Source organism: Lynx canadensis, chromosome F2, assembly GCF_007474595.2.
Source record: "Lynx canadensis isolate LIC74 chromosome F2, mLynCan4.pri.v2, whole genome shotgun sequence".
Taxonomy (NCBI): Eukaryota; Metazoa; Chordata; class Mammalia; order Carnivora; family Felidae; genus Lynx; species Lynx canadensis.
Window position 1 is genome coordinate 14,294,714 of NC_044320.2, and position 22,613 is coordinate 14,317,326.

The 22,613-nt window shown below is 42.6% G+C and overlaps 1 protein-coding gene across 1 annotated transcript in view; it reads left to right on the top strand.

The window, feature by feature from the left end:
* Positions 1-22,613, top strand: part of LRATD2 (LRAT domain containing 2) — a 128,406-nt gene that overhangs the window by 80,298 nt on the left and 25,495 nt on the right. The window contains exon 4 of the transcript XR_004343149.1: positions 9,763-9,847. The gene's annotated coding sequence lies outside the window, so the exon portion shown is untranslated. The remainder of the gene's footprint in view (positions 1-9,762; positions 9,848-22,613) is intronic.

Consider the following 22,613-nt stretch of genomic DNA (forward strand, 5'->3'; position numbering starts at 1 on the left):
CTCCTTGATGAAGAGGCTGGTACGGAGAACAGAGAACATGCTCCGTCTGTGTTCGTTGAAAATAAATATCCTCTCTTGTCCTCCTCTTCCTGTTTCTTTTTGGGGCTCTTAAATTATTGTTGTGACTTTTTTGGGTAGAAAATTACTCTGTCACCCCGCATAGCTCACTGTCGCATTTGGAGTAGCGAAAAACAAGCTGGGCTGGATTCAGGAATAAAATTTGTTCAGATTTAAAAATATGTAATTAACCAAATGCCTGTTTTGTTCATTTTCAAATATGGGCACGAACAAGGCACAAATGCCGTTAGGAAATCATACAGCTAAGGCTCACACTACAATCGCTCCAGGGCTGCTAAAATGAACTTGAAGGCTGAGACCAGTGTCCAGCATGGTTGAGTCACGTCTGACTCCATTTGGGACAAGCTCATTTGGAGTTTCTTGCCCTTTCTGTGAGGGCTGTGACTTGGCTCAAGCAAGGCAGAGATCATAGCTTCCTAATGCAGAGTTTTCCCTGTATTTATTATGTACCCACTGCCCAGAAAGTCACTATTTGAGTCTTGTAAGGGCTTCCATAATGAAGGGCCACAGGCTGAAGGCCAGAAGTTTATTTTCTCATGATTTTAGACCAAGGTCAAAGCGTCTGCAGTCTGTAGGGTTTTTTTTTCTTTTTTCTATCTTTTTTTTTTAATGTTTTTTTTTCCTTTATTCTTGGGAGACAGAGAGAGACAGAGAGCAAGTGAGAGAGGGACAGAGAGAGAGAAGGAGACACAGAATCCGAAGCAGGCTCCAGGTTCCGGCTGTCAGCACAGAGCTGGATGCAGGCCTCAAACCCATGAACCATGAGATCATGACCTGAGCCGAAGTTGAACGCTTAACCGACTAAGCCACCCTGGTGCCCCATGTTGTTTTTTTTCTTAAACACCTTTCTTACTGGCTTGCAGGCCATTTTCTCTTTGTGTCTTCACAAAGTTTTATCTCCGTGTGTGTCTGTGTCCAAATCTCCTCTACTAATAAGGACATGGGTCAGATTTGAATAGGGCCCACACTAATGACCTCATTCAACCCTAGTCATCTCTTCAAAGACCCTATCTCCAATAATAGTCACATCCTGAGGTAGCAGGGGTCAGGACTTCAACATACACATTTGTAGGGAATACAGTTCAGCCCGTAACAAAGTAGTAAAAAATAAAACAAAAATGATGACAGTTGGGTCTACAAGTGACACTTCTGAGCTTTAATAAAATCTTAGGTCCTAGAAGTAAAAGGGAGACAAAATTCTTTAGTTTTGTGTATTTTTTACTTTGAGCGAAGAAATTTATTTTAATTCCTTTTTAGGCCTCTGTCGTTCACCTAAAAAATGTCTCTTTCGCATTCGAGAAGAGCAGGTTATTTCCCAAGGAAAGCAGCTATAACCACTCCATGCGCTTGTACATGTACTTTCTCACAGGAGCCATGGAGAAGGAAGAGAAATGTTTCTTCATCAAAGGGAAAGCTACTAGAGGTCAGATTGATTCTGTGTTCTTCTAGAGCCTGCTGGATGGAGAGTGAGGACAGGACTTTGTGGTGGTTTTAGATGTGGCTTTTGCTTTCATTAGGGCCTCTACCCAACTTGATGTAAAACCCGTAACTCTGTCTAGACTTCATTGCCTGAGAACCTTCTTTGGGCTTGTCATCTGAGCACTCTCTATGTTGAATTTTGCTGTTTCAGACTCTGCCTGGATTTTGGTTCCCAAATAGTGGCCACTTTTCATTTTTTCTTCATCTTTCTTTCTTCAGGTTTTTTTTTTTAATGTTTATTTATTCTTGAGAGCGAGAGAGAGAGACAGAGAGACAGAGAGACAGAGCATGAGCAGGGGAGGGCCAGAGAGAGAGGGAGACACAGAATCCAAAGCAGGCTCCAGGCTCCAGCTGTCAGCAGAGAGCACGAAGCAGGACTCAAACTCACGGACTGGGAGATCATGATCTGAGCCAAAGTCAGACACTCAAATGACTGAGCCACTGAGGCACCCCTTTTTATTCAGGTTTTTAAAGATATAATTTACATGTGGTAAAATTCACCCCTTATTTTAGGTGTATAGTTTGAAGAGTTTTAAAAGATGTACACATTATGGAACTTGTGCCGTAACTAAGATTACAGATTATTTCTGCTCAAGCCCCCAAAGATCTCTACTACTCCTTTGCATTCTTTCTTACATGTTAAATCTAGAGCTCAAAAATGAGAGCACTAGAATCAATTTGTAAGGATGTAACTTGAAATTCAACTTTTTAGACAGATATAAGACTATTCAAATTATCTAATTCTTCTTTAGTCAGCTTTGGTAGTTTGTGTCTTTCAAAGAATGTGTCCATGTATCATCAAATTTATTGGCATAAACTTGTTTAAAATACTTCCTTACTATCCTTTGCACGCTTGTTGGCACTGTAATGATACTCCCTCTTTCATTTCTATTATGGATCATTTATGTCTTCTCTTTTTTTAACTTGATCTGTCTGGTTCGTGGTTTACCGGTTTTGTTGATAAAGTCTGCACTGAACAAATAAGATATTACATGTGGGAGCAGACATGACCATTTTTAACAGTTTACCTGTTCAACTAAACTGTTACTGAAGTGTGAAAAAACACTGGTAAGAAATTTGACTTCAAAGATGAACCACCAGCCATGACAATGATGATGCTTATTATTATTATAAAAATAAATAAGACTTTGTGTGTAGTATAGTTAGTCCCTGTGATTAGTGGCTTCATGGGTTATATAACAACTACTTTAATTTGATATTGTAAATATAAAAATGAGACAAGAAGTACCCCAAACTTACACTAAGTACGAAAGCTACCTAAATGTTGTATATGCTTTTACTCACTATCATTCTTTTGACATGGGAGGTACAAGCAGGGAGCACGGATTGGGTGGGGTGCATTACAGTGGTATTGCTGTGCCCCTAGGTAACATCCTACTGAGGCCTCAAAAAAATAACAAGTGAGCAGAAAACCAGTTACTGGTCCACAATCCATCTTCTGAAACTGTGTGGTCACATGTGTTTTGAAAATCAGAATTTTCATAAGGCAATAAGGCACGTGTCTTCTCTTTGTAACCCCTTCAGCAGGGTCTGGGCAGCATCTCATAATCAAACACACGGGGAAACCAATGACCATGAATAACCTCACAGAATTTGCTGCCATATGAGTTACTCCCAAATGCTATTTTTCAAAGACTTTTTGCATTTTGAGACTGTAGATAAAAAAAGAACTATAAACATACATGGTCAAATTTGGCCATGAAAAATACCCTAAATCTCCCATAAAAGATGGTATATCAGTTTTGTGTAGAGTGTCCCATTTTTCCGCTAAGTCTAATACAGCCAATTGTTTCTCCAGGGTGGAACAGATTGCTGTTGCTTAGTTGAGCACCAGATGAAGTAATTGGCTTGCATTTAGGGGCCCATGTTGAATGAAAATTATGCTTTTTCTCTTTATTTTTTTGGCCAAGCTTGTAGAGTTGAATTTGGGCAGATTAAATCAATGTATGTTTGATACAACTCTACCATGGAATACTTGCTTGAACAGTTTTACATGAGCCGACAGGAATAGACAAGAATAAAAATAAACACCAGTGCCAAACTATAGCCTTCCGAATCAGTAACACATTTATAAGAAGTTAAAATATATGCAGAGATGGCAGAAGATGATGTATTCTGAGGTCTGCACAAAACAATTTAACGTGGCAACACAAGTTAATGGATTGGTGGTAACCAATGTGTTAACGCTTCTCAGTGTGAGGCTTTGTACTGCAGTTTTTAAAATAATTCACATATATTTAAAAAATGAAGTCTGTACCAAGTCCTAGGGCTCCACATAATACACTTTGGTTGCCTCCATAGTTTATTCTAGATGTAGACAGCAAGGCAATAATAATAATAAAAATAACACATTCATAAAATGTAACATTTTTTGAGTTCTTACTACGTGCCAAACAGTGTTCTATGTACTTAAGACATTAACTCATTTAACATTGATTTATTCTTTCAATAAACATGTATTGAGCATTTGCTGTGTATTAGGCATTGCTTTAGATCAGTGATACTCAACTGGAAGATATTTTGCTTTCCAGGGGGTGTTTGGCAATATTTGGAGACTAGTTGTAACTGGGGAAAAGCACTGATGGGCAGAGGCCAGGGACAATGCTAAATAGCCTTCAATACACAAGATAGCCCTCTGCTATAAAGGATTATCCTGCCCAAAATGTCAGTAGTGCTGAGGTTGAGAAACCCTATTCTGGGCAACAGAGGTACAACAGTGAACAAAACAGACAAAATTTCTGCCCTCCTGAAATTTATATTTTAGGGAGGGGAGACAAACCACTTAAAAAATAAATATTTGTCAATTATATTGTAAGGCAGTAAAAGTTTTATACTGTGAAGGGAAAAATAAAACCAGGGAGGAAGGATAAGAAGTACATTTGTGTGCTCGGCTGGAGGGTTGGTGGTTGGAAATTTAAACAGAATGTTCAAGAAAGACCTAGCTGAAGAGGTGACTTTGGAAGAAAGCCTTAAAGGAGTGGGGGGCATGTATGTGGATACCAAGGGGAAGAGTTACTTCCAGCCAGAGGGAAAAGCAAAAGGAAAGGACCCAGAGAAGAGCATGAATAGCAAGGGTTTTTCAAGGAATATAGCAAGAAGACCATTGTGACCTAAGGAGAATGTGAGAGGGGACACAAACTTAGAGGGAAACGGGGGAGGGACAGTGTGTGGGGTTTGTAGACCAGGGTTTGAATTTATTCTGTGTGAGAGAGAAAGCCATTGCAGGGTTCTGGGCTGAGTGTCATAAGCTGATTTATATTTTTAAAGGATTCTTCTGGTCACTGCTTTGAGAATTGACTATTGAGGGCCAAGGATGGAAATAAGGAGACCATTAAGTAGTCATGGCAACAATCCAGTGACAGATTATAGTGATTGAACAAGGGTTCTAGCAGGTAAATATGTGAGAGGTGGTTGGATTCTGGGTAATTTTCAAGGTTGACATGACAGACTTCTGTTAATGCATATGGCAGGGGTTGTGGGGGAGAGAATCCAGAAAATTTATTTTTTGTTTGCTTGTTTTTAGACTGAGACCCTTGAAAAACAGAATTGCCACTTACTGAAATGGAGAAGGCTGGGTAGGAGTAGTTTGGGGATGAAAATCAGAATCATCATATTTAATTTGGGTATGTTTGGATGTATCTCATTCAAACATTCAAATGGTGCTGTCTCAACACTTGTAACAACTCTGTGAAATAGGACTCCTCTTAACCCCATTTTGCAGATGAGGAACAGGGAAGAAAGACATTATTTAACTTGCCTAAAATCACCCCAGGAGGATTCTGACAACAGAAAGTGACATCTTACTAAGAGTTCATCAGCCCTTCTCCTGAGATGGCACGTTCTGATCCCCATTTCTATGGATGACCTTGACCAGCTCAGGAAGAAGTCATGTCTTGAGATAGAGTCTTTTATGCAGTTGGTACCTGAAAGTCAAGTTGCTATCTCTGCCCACTTTTTCTTTTATCAGTTGTGCTAAAGCCAGCCATAATGTAAAGCCTAGAAGAAGAGGAAGATTCTTCAGCTGCAAGCAGCTTAGAAAATGCTCATTTATTGAACATCTCCATTAGAATAACCACTGATTTGGGGGTCCCACAGACCTGAAAAACACAGCCACCATCACTCACTAGACACAGTATCCTGAGGGCAAAACTTAACTTTTCTGAGTCTGTGTTGGCTAAATAATGTGAGACCATTTTCTTTATGATATGTCTAGATGTCCCAGTGGCTTCTTCACCCCAAGGGTCAGGTTTGTATCTGATCAGCCCAGTGAGGAGGTCCACTCTCCACTGCTTTAGCACCTGTAGAATCTGTATAGTTCAGCCGCATTTTTGTTTATTGTCTAGTCCTCACTTTAGAAGGTAAGTTTTCTGAGGGCAGGAGCTTGTCCATTCCTCTTATTGTTCAGGACAGTGCCTGGCACAGAGCAGATGCTCACTGAATATCTTTCGAATGGAGAAATGAATAATCCTCACATTAATTATCCCTTGGAGGTTGCCTCTATTTTTATCCTTATTTTACAGATGTGGGAACTGGGGATTAGAGAAATGGAGCCAAGAACTGGGAGCCAACCAGCAGCAGGAGGCGGCACCTGGTCACATGGTAACAAAGTGGTTGTGAAGTCTGGACAGCCCACCACTGAGTATACTAGCGGTAGCAGAGTCTAATAATTAAGTCTTCTTGAATTTGATACCCAGCTCTTCTGTCTGCCCTCCCTGGCTCAGAGGTCCATCTGTAAGTGGGAGTTGATACTAGTAATACACCCACATCATAGAGTTTCTGTGAGGATGAAATGAATTAATACAAATACAGCGCTTAGAATAGTGTAGCAAGTGCTATCATAAATATTAGATAACAGTAATGTATTTTGTTCTTGAACTTGTGACATATATATACTTTACTCCCATCTTCCCCTTCCACCACAGTGTAAATATTTTGCATTTCCCAAGTGTATCCAAACCTTAGCAAGGTATTTGTTTACACATATATTTAGCTAATTTGTGTGCCTCTGTGTGTGTATGTGTGTGTGTGTGTTAAATTACCTATTATGTAAATGGTTTGGTTTAGTAAGCAGAATATGCTGGGATACGGTTTAGTGGAAAATTGTTTTGTGCAACTTGGAAAACAGAAGAATCATAAAAGAATCCTCCAGAGAGACGGTCTGATGAAGGTGTAGCCAATACATTTGCGAGTTTTTATTTTTAAGTAATAACCAGCCACTAATGCAGTAATGGCTCAGAGCAGAACATTGATTTATCCACAGCAAAGTGGGTTGTGTTTCCCCGCTACGCTGCCAGCTGTCGTTTCTTGATATTAAGCTGCGTTGCTTCAATCCAATATCTGTCAATCCAGCTTTCAAAGAGGAAGCTTTGCACAGTGTGGAGGCTTTGTTATTTTCGCGGATGGGTAATGGAAGTATTTTTGTGCCTTGTTTGGTAGGAGCCATTCACTTTTTAGCTGAGCTAGAATCTAGTTTGTTATGATGCTCCGTGAAGTCAAATTCCTTAGCAAAATGGTAAGGCTCTCAAATTCTTTCTGAGAAGGCTCTTGGAGTTGGTCCTTGTTCAGGTGCTGTCCGATGCCTCAGGCAGAACTCTCCTTTGATCTATGTAAATCTCCTTCTTGTCTGGAAATACTGTTCTCTGTGTGGACGGGGAACAGTATTATTCTGTGCAAGTAGGTCATAGTGGAACAAATCCCTGAAGAAACTTTTATAAAAAGTGTCTAAAAAGTCAAAACAAAATCGGGGCACCTGTGTGGCTCAGTGGGTTAAGCATGCAACTCTTGATCTCCGCTCAGGTCATGATCTCGCGGTTTGTGGGTTTGAGCCCCATGTCGGGCTCTGGCTTGCAGTTCTCTCTCTCCCTCTGTCTCAGCCTCTTTCTCTCTTTCTCTTTCAGAATAAATAAGTCAATAAATAAACATGTATAAAAAATTTAAAAAGGCAAAATAAAATCTTACTGTTGAGGTTTCCCCAATCTCTTCTTTTCCAAAAAAATTAGAAAAAATAAAAACAAGACTAAAAAACTTAGCTTAATACGCAGATATCAAAAGAGATCATCAGTTGAGCCTAAGTGGAAAATTCTTCCATTCATTCATTCACTTATTCATTCAGCATGATTTATTGTGGGCTCACTATATGTTGGGTATTTTGCTAGGTGGCAGAGGGGTGAGGTGGGTACAGTACAATTATTAGCAAGATGTACAATAATTAGCAATTATTAGCACTTTCTTTCCTTATTTTCTTTATGAAAGCAGAGATTTCAGGGAAGATGTCCCTAAAGAAGCCTCATGTCTCTGTTTAATAAACTCACATTAGGGGCACTGAGGTGGCTCAGTTAAGCCACCGACTTTGGCTCAGGTCATGATCTCATGGTCCGTGGGTTTGGGCCCTGCATCGGGCTCTGTGCTGACAGCCGGAGCCTGGAGCCTGCATTGTATTCTGGGTCTCTCTCTCTCTGACTCTCCCCTACTCATGCTCTCTCTCTCTCTCTCAAAAATAAATAAGCATAAAAAAAATTTTTTTAAGTGAACAACAAAAAAAAATAACAAACTCACACTAAATACTTGCTGTGTATAAGTAAGTATACAGGCACCAAGAGTATATGAATGGGATCTTGTACAGATTCAAAGCTATCCTCCAAGGGGTTCCTAATCTGTGGTGGGCAGAATTTTAAGATATCCCCTTCCCCAGATATCCAACCCTAATCCCCAGGAGTGTAAATGCGATGAGATATTGTACTCATGATTACATTACATTTCCTGGCAAAAAGGATTTTTTAGGTGTAGTTAAGGTTTCTAATCAGTTGACTTTAAGTTAATCAAAATAATGACTGTTTCTGGCAGACCTAATCTAATCACTGTAGAAGCAGAGTTTTCTGGGGCACTTGGGTGGCTCAGCCGGTTAAGCAACCACTTCAGCTCAGATCATGATCTCATGGGTCATGAGTTCAAGCCCCACGTCAGGCTGTGTGCTGACAGCTCAGAGCCTGGAGCCTGTTTTAGATTCTGTGTCTCTCTCTCTCTCTGCCCCCCCCCCCCCCACCGCTTGTGCTCTGTCTCTATCTCTCCCTCAAAAATAAAATAAACATTTAAAAATATTTTTAAAGCAGAGTTTTCTTTGGGGCACATGGGTGGCTCAGTCAGTTAAGTGTCAGACTCTTGGTCTCAGCTCAGGTCATGATCTCATGGTTCGTGGGTTCCAGCCCTGTGTCAGGCAATGCACTGACAGCACGGAGCCCGTTTGGGATTCTCTCTCTCCCTCTCTCTCTGCCCCTTCCCCACTTAAGCTCTATCTCTTTCTCTCTCAAAGTAAATAAATAAACATTAAAAAAAAGAGTTTTTATGGGGCACCTGGGTGGCCTAGGCGGTTAAGCGTCCAACTTAGGCTCAGGTCATGATCTCACAGTTCGTGAGTTCAAGCCCCACGTTGGGTTCCGTGCTAACAGCTCAGAGCCTGGAGCCTGCTTCAGATTCTGTGTCTCCCTCTCTCTGCCCCTTCCCCACTCACGCTCTGTCACTCTCTATCTCTCAAAAATGAATAAACGTTAAAAAAAATTAAAAACAATAAAAAGCATTTTAAAAAAAGAGTTTTATCTTGCTGGCTGTAGAACAGGAGGTCAGAGGGAGAGAATATGATACAAGGAAGGCTGTTGAGATGGAGGAGGCCACAGGGCAAGGTCCTAAGAGCAGCCTCAAGATGCTGAGTGTGGTATCTTACCGATAGTAAGCAAGAAAATAGGGACCTCAGTCCTATAACCCAAGGAATTGAACTTGAGCAACCACATGAATGAGCTCTGGAGCTGTTCTTCCTAAGAGTTACCAGATAAGAACCCAATCCAATTGTCACCTTTGACTTCAAATTTGTGAGGCCCCAAGCAAAAACCCAGGTGAGCCCGCCTGGACTTCAGACCTCCAGTGCTGTAATATTATACATGGGTGTTGTGTTAAGTAGCTAAGTTTGTGCTCATTCATTACACAGCAACAACAACAACAAAAGAATATATCATTCCTGGTAATTCTGCATTTTTATAGATAGACTGTAGTTATGATGTTTTAACACTTGAGCAGATGCTGAGTGACTTATGTAGATCTTTTATGATTGTAAATCAGATTACCTCCTTATGTTTGTACAAGCCCTTTTCCAGAATGCTTTCACATATAGTTTTCTCTCTTGATTTTTCACAGTTTGTGAAGAATCATCACCTCCCTGTTAAAGGTGAAGAAAGTGACATGGGACATGATGTGACTGGCCAACTAATCATCCTAAGTGGTAAGAGCGGGCTTTGAGTCCCTGGTGCTCCCATCTTCCTTACACTTACTCATCAGATAATTGGTAGGTTACCCCACATAGGTTATTAGCCCATCTTGTTTTTCTCTTCTTTACTCCACGGTCAGCATCATTGCTGTCATTCTCCTCCTGCTGCTTGTTCACTCAATGCTCATTAACTAAATAATGACTGTTAAAACATTTTTTTTAAAGCCAAAACATTTATTGAGTATCTTTTATGTATCATGGCACTTCCTGTCTAGCATGGCAAACGAAATGACAAGTGTCCTCTTGTTTATATACGTGGTATTGAGTATGGGAAATAGAGTCACCAAGAGGACATGCTTCCGTTGTGTGTGAAATATCTAAAAGGTAGAATCAGACTTCTTTTTCTAGAGCTAGCTCACAAAATAAATAAACCCAGGAATATTTTCTGTCCCTCTGTAAAATTTTGTCCAGTTTTATTGAGCTATCATTGACATGTAAAATTGCATTAGCTTAAGGTGTACAAAATAATGATTGGATATGGATCTATTGGAAACGATTGCCACAATAAGTTTGGTTAACATTCATAGCATATATATAACAATTGTGGCATAGTTCAAATTTTTTCTTGTGATGAGAGATTATGATTTTTTATGATGAGAAACTGTAACATTTTGTGATGAGAATTATAACAGTGATTTTTTTTTTCTTGTGATGAGAACTTTTGAGATCTTAGGAACTTTCTAATATGCAATGCAGTATTGTGATCTATAGTCAACATGCTCTACATTAGACCCCAGAATGTATTAGTTTCATAACTGGAAGTTTGTATATTTTCATCACCTTCACCTATTTCCTCCACTCCCCATCTGGCAATCACCAACCTGTTCTCTGTTTCTGAGTTTGGTTTGTGTGGGTGTGTGGGGGTTGGTTTGTTTTGTTTTGGTTTGGTTTTTAGATTCTGCATATAAGAGAGATCATACAGTGTTTGTCATTCTCTGACTTCTCTAAGCATGATACTCTGAAGGTCCATCTATGTTGTCCCAAACGGCAGGATTTCCTTCTCTATGGCTGAATAATGTATACCACAATATGTATATTACATTTTTCTTTATCTTTTCATCCACCAGTGGATGCTTAGGTTGTTTCCGAGTCTTGGCTATTGTGGATAATGATGCAGTGAACATGAGGGTGCAGATATCTCTTGAAGATCATGATTTTGGGCTTTTACTGTTGTTAACAAAATATTGCTGTATGATCTTGTTTTTTTTCCTCTGCAAAAATGGTTTTTGGAGAGATGTTCCTATTTCCATATTTTTCTTTCAGAAAAATGGTTAGGGCAATTTAATTTGTGCTGGAGAGACTGGCATCTGGGTGTTAAGACTGACTGGAGAGACTGACTCCAGGCTCTAAGATGGGACTCCAGGCTGCCATCCTACCAGTTTCATAAACGTAAACCTTCCCAGACCTCCTGCCACCCCAACAGCCCCTTGAGAATGGTGGGACAGTGAGCAGGGCTTGGGAAAGTCAACAAAACCTGCACACCCACTCGCACACAAGACGCCTTTGTTTCTTTGAATCAATCCAACAACCCCGGGGAGCTGTCTAATTGAGACTAACGGCCAGACTACTCTCGGCATTGGGCAGAACATCCACGACCCCAGACTACCCCAAGTGGCAGTCTCTTGTGTGTTCTTCCCTGACTCTTGTAACATTTTTCTTTCTTGAATGATGTGTTTGGGTGAGAAGAAATTAAAACCCAAGAGCAAATTAGGTTTGAAATGTGGCTTAAGCAGCTATCCAATTGTACCTGTTATCATCTAATCAAACAGTTTGAAGTTAATATAGTGGGGCCTAACCTGTCTCACAGTGTCTACTGCACTCTGCCCCTGTAACAGCTGTTGTTATGGGAATGGAATCATGGGGGAGTGGACATCCCCGCACCAAAGAACATTCCATGCTTAGATCATGCTCAAAGGATCTGTTGGCAGTCATTGGGAGGGCTTGAAGAAGACATTTTGTAACCAGGGTCGGCTCTGGAAGACCTGTTTGGGACAGGCTAATGGGCTGCAGTCTGTTGAGACTTGTCTTGAAGCCAATTTCTCATGGCTTGCCCACAGGTTTGCTTGGATTGGAGCAATATCTGGGGTAGGTGAGGCTAACTGCCCCTCATGTCCCCTGTTCAGCCATCACTTTGTAGATCATTAATGACAAGCCACTGTCTCACTGCCTGTAAGTCTGAGGATGCTCTGGGTGTGCAGCTCCCACAACTTCTCTGTTGAGCCAGATGGAAGGGACACGGGGGCCAGTAACCTTCATCTTGGCTGGTTGATGAGAAAAGAAAGGCCCGGTCCACCAGAGACTCCCTGTTATAGAAGGGATCAATGACAAACAAGGAGAAAGAACCAAAGGACTCTCAGTCTCAGATATGCATGTGAGGAAGAAAAAAAAAAAAAAAGGAAAGAAAAACCCTCCAAATCAAGAAAAAAAATCCATTGTGCTTATTTCTCTTCTATCGAGAACAGATTAAAAAAAAATCAAAGTCCCATCTGTTCTGTGTCAACATTAGAGATCGTACATTGTGTTTCATCAAAGGCAGGTTTGCCACGGCGGTGGGGGTTATATTTTTGGAATGTGCTTAGAAACCCAGAAACCCAGAGTAACTGAACAGAACCTGGCCCTCCGGGCCCTCTCCTGCTGCCTGCGTTTGTGTTCCTCCAGCAGATGATGCTTTTAATTGATTTATCTGAGCAGGAGGACCCCGGAAGAAGGCAAGCAGGTGAAGGCCGCCGCCTGGGCCTCTGGAACAAAGACAGGGAAGGCAAACGGCTCCAGGCACAACAACACACTTTGCCTACACGAAGTTGTCCTCTGAATTCACAGCAGCAGCCTCGCCAGCCCTGGCGAACCTCAAGGGTTCACATTTGAGGACCACGGGCTCGATCGGGCCATGAGTCACGCTGACGTAGAAACTCCATCCTGGAGCCTTTCTTTGGCTGGCTGTCGTCTCCTCTCTGGGGTCACCCTCTGCGGGTCAGCCGCTCACACAAGCAAGCTGTGCTCTAACTGCTGGGCTTCCAGGCCAGAGGAGAAAAAGTAGACGAGGCCATGTACAATCGCTCTGCTGTTGTGGCTTTGCCTCCCTGCCCCAACCAGTTTGTCCAAAGTGGAGTCCATGCCCCTTGGGTTTCGCTGAGGTTGGAGCATGCTGCCACCCCACTCGGGCCCTCTGGCACGTGTACGTGCTGCCTCCAGGGTGGAGATGATGAGGGGGGTCCTGAAAAAGAGGCCAGACTCTTCTTGAACTGGATGCAGTGATGAAAGTCCTGAAGGAGATCTCCATTCAAAGGAGAGGCTTTAATGACTCTTTGGGTGGCACAGACTCGGAATGAATAGGCGTCCGTGAGGAGGAGGGGTAACCGAAGGCACGCCCTTGATGAAGGTGTCCATCGCTGAGACCCCTGGTATGCAAAACTGATCCCCGAGGAGGAAGAGGGGGACCAGCTTGCATTAATTGTCCAAGGACAGAAAGAAGCCAGGAAAATGTGAAGCGAGGAAGATGGGCCATGAGGGACCAGGGTGGTCCAACCGAAGCCCAATGAAGGAGACGATCAAAAACGTCTCCAACAGAGGTAGCCTAGGTAGGCGGCCCAGGTTCATGGAAGCACTCCGCGTGGAGAGGGATAAGGGGCAGCTGGGTTTGGCCAAGTAGTGGCTGAAACTGGACCCGGGCACCCTGGTTAAGCCCTGGGGTCAAGTGGCCAGACTTGTGGTCCAACCTGGGGATTCTCTGTGCTCTGGTCGATGACCTGGGTCAACAAGGTCATGGGCCAGTCTGATAGTGGCACAGTGTGGCAGCAAGAAGTGATAGTTGGCAGACTGGATATGTGTTCTCTCTGCTCTCGCTATGTAGAAACAGAATCAACCCCCACCCCTTCCTTGCCCTTTAGATGGCGTGAATATGGCGATGGACTCCTCCAGCCAATTGCTAGGGAAGGCTCAAGGTTTGGCCTTTCTGCTAATAGGCGGGACGGGTATTCTGGTGATTACTTGGAAACAGAAAGAACTATAACCATATTTGGAAGTCACGTTGTTGAAGCAGGCATATTTTATAGTTTTACCTCACACACTCTGAGCTACATAGTGGAATTTATAGCTGAATTTTAAGAGTTATTTTAAGAATAAAACGCCATCGTTAGCATTTTCTAATTGTAATCTCATGGGTTCTATCCTCCAAACATTGGAGAACGGGTCTTCTGAGATGAGTCTGGCCCCAGAGGGAGTAGGTGTGGAACGTTTGACTACATCCCTCCTTCATCAACGTTACCGTGAGGACTGGCTGAAAACCCCTAGCCGATACTGAAGAGTGTGCTGACCGCTGCTGGGCTCCGAGACGGCTGAGAGACTCCTGCTGGAGACCTGGCATCAGAGAGCACAGTTCTCATGGCAGAGACACCACCCAGTCTACTGAGAAGAAACCTCTAAGGGGTCCCACTTGACCCTACATTTAGTGGAAGCAGGGGGGTTTGAGGTTATATTAAATCAGGCCACCAAAATAGATGAACTTCAGGAAAGGGAAGGAAAAATGCGATAAAAACAGAGAGGGAAGCAAACCGTAAGAGACCCTTGAACACGGAGAACAAACTCAGGGTTGCCAGAGGTGGGGGTGGGTGCGGGGATGGGCTAAATGGGTGATGGGCATTAAGGGGGGGCCCTTGTTGGGATGAGCCCTGGGTGTTACGTGTAAGACGTGAATCACTGGGTTCTGCTCTTGAAACCAATGCTACAGGGTACGTTAACTAACTTGCGTTTAAATACAGAAAGTAAAAAAGAAAAGGCTGTAATGTAAATCAGTCAATCAATCAATCCGGGGAGGACTGCCAGCGGGACTGGAATGGAATGGCCCTCTTCACGGGTGGGGGGCAGAGGAGGTGGGAGGGGCGCCGGAGAGCGAAAGAGTCCTCGCTTCAGCTGGTACCTGGAGGGCTCTTGGTGCGTTCGTATTGGAACAAAGGCTGGGGGCTTGAAGCAGGTTGGAAGGTGTTTTCTCTGGACTGTAACTGGTTCTTGAGGAGAACAACAATGTCTTTGTATTATTATCGTTATTATTTCCAATCTCTAACACTTAATGTTAAGTGTTTATTGAATAAAGAAAAGAATGAATATTGATTATATGGTCAGGAGGCTCGGGTTTTAATCCAATCTCCACCATATTGATTTTTAGTCACCCGATGCCATCGCTCTGATCAAGTGCACCTTATACTTTTTATCTTCCTAAATGTTAATGATCTAATTTACATGTCAGTTTCCTCAAACTAGCCTGAGAGCTCTTTAAGGAGAAGGGGGCATGTGTGTCTCACAAGCTCATTCTTTAGCAGGAGGTTGTGTTTATTAGAGCTTACTAGTAAGAACATGGGGCTCTGGAGCCAGACTGCTTGTGTTCACATCCGGACTCCTCCACTTCCTAGCTGTGCTGCCTCGGGCAAATTGCTTAATGTCTCTGTGGCTTAGAATACAACTGGGTAACAATTATCAACAACTTCACAGAGTTGTGTGAAAATTGAATGACAAATATTCTTAAAATGCTTGGGACTGTGATAGATGCTCAGCAAATATGAACAGCTACTACTTTCCTTATTTTCATTGTTGACAATATATATGTGTCAATAAAAACAATACCACTCTATCTCACTGAAACTGCTTTCTCATCTATATTATAGGCACTGTAATCTAGTAATGACAATAATAATTTGAAGGTTCTCGAGAGGGACAAGTGAGACAATGGCCAAGAGCCAAAACGTCTTTTTTTTTTTTTTTTTAATTTATTTTTGGGACAGAGAGAGACAGAGCATGAACGGAGGAGGGGCAGAGAGAGAGGGAGACACAGAATCGGAAACAGGCTCCAGGCTCCGAGCCATCAGCCCAGAGCCTGACGCGGGGCTCGAACTCACGGACCGCGAGATCGTGACCTGGCTGAAGTCGGACGCTTAACCGACTGCGCCACCCAGGCGCCCCCCAAAACGTCTTTTTGAAAACCATGAAGTATTTTGAAACTCTCCGGCCCCATTATTTCCAATATTAACTGCAACACAGCTAGAAGAAATGATTTGCTCAAAATTCCACAGTATGAGTGAGGCAGACAGAGCTGGGCTGGAACTTTCCTGGTGCTTCCCTGAGTTGCCAAAATACTGCTGAGCTGTGATGCATGCCGCTGAAGCCTCTGGGATTACTGTGCCTTTCTAGTATTTACGCTAAGATATAGCCACAGGTCTTTCAGCAAAGCACTATGTTTTAATCAAAGCTGTCCTGGCTCTGCTGTCTTCATCCTTAGTGCCCTTGCTCAAAGGTCTGGTAACTCTCAGAGCTGCCCTTGATTTCTGAGACGCCACATATCAACAGTCAACTCTTTAAGTGCACACTGGATGCCCTACGCATAGATTTAGGAACTATCGAGAATCCAGAAGAGGGAGGAAAACAAGCTTACACTAGGAGTTGGAACACATGAGATGGAGGTGTAATATTTACCCCTAACAAACTGTGGGGCCCCGGACAAGCCCGTGTGATTGTTTGCATTCAGATTCCATATCTACAAAATAAAAGCAATTAGATTATTCCCGAGACCCTTGTGGAGGAAACGCCGTTGGAGTCACACATCCTATGTTCTACTTGTTACTGCTGTCATTCACTTGCACAGCGACATTGGTCAAGTTACGGTCCCTCTTCAGTCTGTAGTGTCCTCACTTATAGGCTTTTTTCTTGAAACATACAATTTTTGTGCTTCTAATGTCAGTCGCTGCACCAGGCAATGAAAATGCACATATACACACTCACACAGGTATATACACGTGCTAATAAGTGCCAGTGCTTATTGTGTGTAAGGAATTATGGTTTAGTGATTCACGTGCATTATTTACTGTAAACTTTGTAGCAAATCTATGAGAAAGGTATTCTTGTCCTCATTTTACGGGTGGGTGAACTGAATCTAAGAGTAACCAACTTACCCAACGGCACACTGCTAGTTAGTGGTACAAGCTAACATTTGAACCCTGTGAGTATAACTCCACCTAATCATGATGTTACATGGTCACCTATAAAAGATAAGGAAAACATCATATCTTTCCTGGACTAACCTCATTTACTTTTTAGTAAGATTAGTCAACTAGTGGACATGTGGGGATGTTGATTCATCGGGTGCCTAGGTTTTCAACTGAGCTATAACACATGAGTTAGCTGGATTCATAGACAAAGAGAACTCCTGTTCAGTGGGGATACTGTCTCTGAATCCAACAGAAGCCTGAAGGGTTCTGTCCTTTTCTTTCTTTTTAAAAAAATTTTTTTTATGTGTATTTATTTTTGAGAGAGACAGAGACAGAGACAGAGACAGAGCTCAAGCCGGGGAGGGGCAGAGAGAGAGAGGGAGACACAGAATCCTAAGCAGGGTCCAGGCTCTGAGCTGCCAGCACAGAGCCCGACACACGGCTCCAACTCAAGAACTGTGAGATCATGACCTGAACCGAAATCAGACCCTTAACCGACTGAGCCACCCAGGCTCAGTCCTTTTCTTTGTTAAGATTTTAAATAATGGTATGGATGAGGGCATGAGCTGGGCAAATTCACTGTGACATGCATTTGGAAGGACTGGCAAATCAACTAAGTGACAGATTCATAATGAGAAATGATGTGCCTTGCTAAACTTTATACGCATTATCGTGTTTGTTTATTATTATTATTTTACTTAAAAAAATTTTTAACATCTATTCATTTTTGAGAGACAGAGAGAGACAGAGTATGAGTGGGAAAGGGGCAGAGAGAGAGGGAGACACAGAATCTGAGGCAGGCTCCAGGCTCCAAGCTGTCAGCACAGAGCCCGACGCGGGCTCAAAAAATAAATAAATAAACCCTCAATAGGGCTGTTCTTATCTCCATTTTATTGACGAGGAGACCCAAGCTTAGGGAGTTGATAGTCCAAAGATGATACAGCCTGCGAGTCGACTTTTTTCCCCAAACTAAACTTTCTGTTTTGGAATAATTATATATTTATGGAAAATGTGCAAAGATAGTGCAGAGAATTCTGGTATATACCTTATTGTCGATATCTTATGGTAGTGCACTTGCCAGATTAAGAAACCAATGTCAGTACTTTATTATTACACTAAAATCCAGCCTATATCTTGATCCCACCATTATTTTTTCCAATAATGTTCTTACATTAGTTTTCTAGGGCTACCATAACATATGAACTAAGTGGCTTACACGATAGAAATGTATTTTCTCACAGTTCTGGAAACTAGAAGTTCAAAAGCATTGTGTCTAGAGTATGATGCTCTCTCCAAAGACTTTAGAGAGGAAACCTTCTAGCATCTGATGGTTGCGGGCAATCCTGAGCTCCCTGGTGCTGTGGTCTGAATGTTTGTATTTCCACTAAGTTGGTAAGTAGAAATGTTAATGCGGAATGTGATGGTATTCGGAAGTGGGGTCCTAGGAAAGGAAATGAATGTCCTTGTCAAAAGAGGTCCATGAGACTTCTCCTGCCCCTTCTGTCATGTGAGACTATGGCAAGAAGTCTGTGACCCAATTAAGGAGGTCACTTGTTGGGATGAGCATTGGGTGTTATATGTAAGTGATGAGTCACTAAATTCGATTCCTGAAATCATTATTGTACTATATGTTAACGAATGGATTTACATTAAAAAAGAAAGAAAGAGAGAAAGAAAGAAATCTGTGACCCAGAAGGGGGCCCTCATCTGCCAGTGCTGACACCCTGATCTTGACTTCCAGCTTCCAGAACTGTGAAAAATAAACTTCTTTTGCTTAAAAGCCACTCGGTCTGTTGTATTTTGTTATAGCAGCCCAAATAGACTAAGACACTTGGCTTGTAGACATACCGCTTCAGTCTCTGCCTCTGTTTTCACATGGCCTTCTCCCCTTTGGTCTATGTCTCTGTGTACAACCTTTCCTCCTTTCCCAAGGACACCAATCATACTGACTTTATGGCCATCCTAATCAAGTATGACCTCCTCTTAACTTGATTACATCTGCAAAAAACCTATTCCCACATGAGGTCCAATTCTCAGGTACTGGGTAAACATAAACTTTGGAGGAAATGGGTGCACTATTCAATCCAGTATTGTTCTCTTTCTATTTCAGCATCCAATTAGGGTACCACATCGCAGTTAGCTGTTATGTCCCCTCATCCTCTTCTGGTCTCTTGCAGTTTCTGTCTTTCCTTGTTTTTCATGACCTTGACAGTCTTCTTGAGGAGTACTGGCCAGGTATCCTGCAGAATGTCTGGGTTTGTTTGATCTTTTTCTCATAATTAGCATGATGGTTGTGGAGAAGAATACCATGGACATGACATGCCCTTGTGAGTTGGCCTTTAAATTCATTCCAGAGATGAAGTTTGTGTTACAAAACCTGTAACTAGAAAGACAAAACATTCCTGAGAATCTGCTGCTGGCTTACTCTCTGGCCTCTCTTTTGAGGGGCTTGCATAGCACTGGACTTATAATTGGGGGCTCGTTAAGTACCCAATCAATTGACTGATGCAGGATCTGCTGTTCCCCCACCCCCACCCCTTCTCAAGTACCTTTCCCCAAATATGGAACTCAGCATTCCTGCTCACATATACATGACAAACCTATCCACGTTGCTTAATGTTAATTTATGCTTTTTTGCGATCCACCAATATATCAAGTGCTACTGCAAACACGGAGGTGGATATGACCCCTGCCTGGTAGCCTTAATAATCCAAATGGCAGGAAAGCAGAGGTCACCTACAAGAGCTGAGCTGTGAACAAAGATTCCTTAGCTTGTCGTGGCCCAGATGAATTGATAGGAGAGAAAACGAGAACTTGTTCTCCTCTTGCAAAAGGTACATTGTGTGGATTCAGATCCTCTCTTGAATATTAATGATAACCAAACAACAAAAGCTCTCTTATTAAGCATACCTCAGCCCTCACTTCAATTTAGTAGTGAAGAGAGAGTTTATATTTATTAGTGGATTAAAATTCCAGAATTCTTGCTTTGTCATGTACCTGTTTACTTACTTATTTATTTATGTATTTACTCGTATATTCATTTGCTGACCCTGGAACTGGGCAACCTGATGCACTATGGGGTAGCTAGAAAGAGCACATCATTTAGAATTAGCAGAACTTCTTATAAATCCCGCATCTCTGAAATCACCAGCTGCACCTAAAGCTAAGACTCAGTTTCCCCAACTATAACATGACAATGAGGCCTTCCATTGTGGTGCTGTTTCTGCCTATTCAGCATTTACTCCCCCTCCCCTGGTGACAGCCTCTTGATCTGTCTCCGAGGCACTACCCACCCACCCCTACTTGATGCAGCCTTATTCCAGGCATCCTGGACCCCTTAAGCTCTAAGGAATAGATACGTGCCTCAAGCCAGCTTCATTGTATTCCATCTTGGAAATCTGAGTCTCAAAGGGAGTGCTATAAGGGAAGAAGTGACTAGAGTGAATTCATTTTGGAAGGGACATTTGGAAGGGGCTCTCCATGGGTTTCTGCCACCCAGACCCCTTGGAATGTTTTTATTTTATTTTATTTTATTTTATTTTATTTTATTTTTTTTGTTTTTATTTATTTTATTTTATTATTTATTTTATTTTTATTTTATTTTTTATGCTTTTCTCACACCAACTTCATCCTTTTCTGGCATTCTGTAAATCTTCTATTCTTCCCACTATATATATTTTATTAATCTGCTTATGGAAGCCAGAGTTGGTCTCTGTTGGCCATGGCCAAGAGCCCTGAGGGGCATTCCTTTATCTTCTTCACAGCCCTGCCCCATTCCAGGAGCTGGAGGTAATTCCTTCCTCTTTTCAACTCCCACATTAATTTGTTTATCCATTCCTGAGAGCTTACATAGCTTCTTCCCTCACATTCCCATTATTTTTGTATCAATCTTGTCTAGCCATGAAAGAGACAGTCTTAGCTGCTGGATGTGGAGGGGCTGAATTGTGTTCTCCAAAAATTCACATGTTGAAGTCCAAATCCCCATTACCTCAGAATGTGAAGGTATTAAAAGGTAAGGTCTTTAAAGAGATCGTTAAGGTAAAATGAGGTCATTCAGATGGGCCTTAGTCCAATATCTCTGATGTCCTTATAAGAAGAGGAGATTAGGACACAGACACACACAGAGGGAAAACCATGTGAGGACGGGGGAGAAGATGGTCATCTATAGGCCAAGGAGAGAGGCCTTAGAAGAAACCAACCCTGCTGACATCTTGATCTCAGACTTACAGCTTGTAGAACTGTGAGGAAATATATTTCTATTCTTTAAGCCAACCAGTCTTTGGTGTTTCATTATGGCAGCCCTCACAAACCAACGCAGTGGTCAAGGATAGAGACTCTGGGGTGAACCCACCTGGCTTCAAACCTATAGGTAGCCATGGACGCATTACTTAGCCATGTGGTGGCAATGCTTTTAGTGGTGATGTGTCGGCAAGGGAGGCCATGGAGGAGGACAGCAGGTGTGCTTTGAGACTAGGGCAAGTCTCAGGAGGCAGGGAAAGAAAAGGACTAGGTGTGCAGTTTCTCCTTTCAAACTGCTAGTCACCTCGAGTCACTCTTCTGTGTCTAGAAGGAGTAGAGAGGTTGGTCATGTTTTGTTCCTTGAGTTCCCTACACAGGAAGGATATATCAGGAATGGGAAAGAGGTTCCCGTCCTGACAAGATGATGATTAAAGAATAAGAGAAAAGATGTTGAGAACAAAAGAGGAATCCTATTTGTGTGCTTGGACAAGTCACCTCAGCTCCCAAAACCCATTTCCTAATCTCTAGAATGGGGATAACGATACCCTGCATCTCATAGCATTGTTGGGAGCAACACACAGGAGAAATGCATCCAGTCTATAGAAAGTTCTCTGTCAGTCTAAAAATTCCTTGAGGGTAGGCACTATAGTTATATTATTCACCCTTTTATTCTCACCTTACACTTCGGAGTAGATATGTGGTAGGCATTCTGCTTCTATTTTCGGATGACTAAGTGACAGCTGTTACTAAGGGGGAGAGTAAACAGATGGACAGCTACTCCAAGCTGGAGGTGCTGTTTGTGGGTTTTATGTGCTAGCCCCAGGCTAGTGTGGGGGATGGCAGAGGATGATTTAAGGGTCGGGATGGAGCAAAATAATGACAAAGAGAAAAGATATCTGGTTTTCTAAATCTGGACTTCTTGCTTAGATGTTCAACTCTAGAGTGGGTGGGAATTTGTAAACTCATTACAATGAACGAGCCGTGAACAGTGGAGTGTGTCTATGGGATTGGAGTTGGGGGAGCACGAATGAAATCACCTCCCTACCTGGCCTCCCCCAACCCCCCAACACACGCACACACAGCAAGCAGCCCGTCTGCCACACCATAGTAGATGTGGAGGTATAGCTCTGTGTGAGTAGTTCCTACTGTGCCCCTACTTCCTATGGGGAAAAAGTAAAGTCCTTATGCCTGCACACAAAACCGTATGTCAGGCTCCCTGCCCATTTGTTTGTCTTACCTCCTCCCCTGCCTCTTGCCCCCAGAAATAGTACTATTTTCTCAGTCTCCTCCCCCGTTGCAGGATTCATATTCTGCCCACCTTTCTCTTTTCCCATGTGTCCATCTGGCAAATGCCCGTTCAGCTCTAGCGTCACCTGCTTAGATGCGGTGGGGCCGTTGCAGACCATGTTGGCCCCCTCGGGAGAAGCCCCACTGCTCCAGAGTATCATTGGCGGTGTCTACACTGGCCTCCCACACTGAGCCTTGAGCTTTTCCAGAGCAGAGTCTGT